This window comes from Wasmannia auropunctata, unplaced genomic scaffold, assembly GCF_000956235.1.
Source record: "Wasmannia auropunctata unplaced genomic scaffold, wasmannia.A_1.0 LD315693.1, whole genome shotgun sequence".
NCBI lineage: Eukaryota > Metazoa > Arthropoda > Insecta > Hymenoptera > Formicidae > Wasmannia > Wasmannia auropunctata.
In genome coordinates this window covers 13,895-14,923 of record NW_012047197.1, presented here as the reverse complement: position 1 = coordinate 14,923, position 1,029 = coordinate 13,895, and the positions used below count along the sequence as shown (strand labels likewise).

General features: G+C 35.4%; 1 pseudogene; it reads right to left on the bottom strand.

Annotated features, from left to right (window-relative positions):
- Positions 1 to 15: 15 nt before the first annotated feature.
- LOC105460789 overlaps positions 16 to 1,029 on the bottom strand; it is a 1,847-nt pseudogene continuing 833 nt past the window's right edge.

The following is a 1,029-nucleotide window of genomic DNA, read 5'->3' as shown; positions in this document are numbered from 1 at the left end:
CTTCCGATCTCATGCTTATATTTAACGTATCCGTAGTGAGTAATGCCATCGTTTTGAAAGGCATGTATAACAAGGGATAATAATTCAGGGATTCGATTAAACATCTCATCATGTGTTCCCATTCGGGCGTAACTTTCTTAAAATTAGGCAATGCCCAATATTGACAAACATCCCTAGTGCGCTGTTTCATTTCCTCGAGACTGCCGCGACAAAAGTTGTACCTGAGGAAATTATACAGATATCAAAATTTTTAAGAAGGCGTTCTAAAGCATTACGCCTAAAATTTTTATTAGCACTAAGAGAATACATACTTATCCTCCATCCCAAGATAATATCCGTAACATCTCCACATATGGCAAAAGGCCTCGATATCTTCGTCGGTTGCGTTATGCACTCCGATCTTTTGCGGACATAGCAAAACTGAACTTATCAAACTCCACTGTACTACTGCCATGTCTAAGTTATTTACACCTTTCGGCTTGTATGGCGACTTGCCAATTATGACATAAGGACGTTGTCCATCTTTCTCAAGTGGACACGCCGCGTTGAAATCCTTTAGAAACAACTCGCGATCCGGGCACCACGGCTCCTCAATTTTGGACTTGTTGTCGATTTGCTCATGATCGAGTCCGCGCAGTTTTGACTGTATTATTAAATGCATTTTACGTGCAAATTGCATGTCTTTATAAGCTAACGTTCCTTCAATCCAAGGCTCTCCGTCGTACCAACTAACAAAGTGTTGTATGGTCAAGATATACCTTGCAAGTTAATTACATTATTAGAATCAATTTAACAAAAAGTACACATTAATTGGTAATATTATGTCACAAATTAGTGTACAATGTATAATACCATATAATAACAATATATCAAATGTAATCAAGAGAAATAATATAAATATAATATTAGTAAAATAAAAAAAATGATAAAATAAAAATCTATAATATTGATAAATACTACATTAAATAGCGTATAGCAAATAATTTTGCGAAAAATTGGTAGCGTTTAGCAGAAAAAAGGCATTGCAAC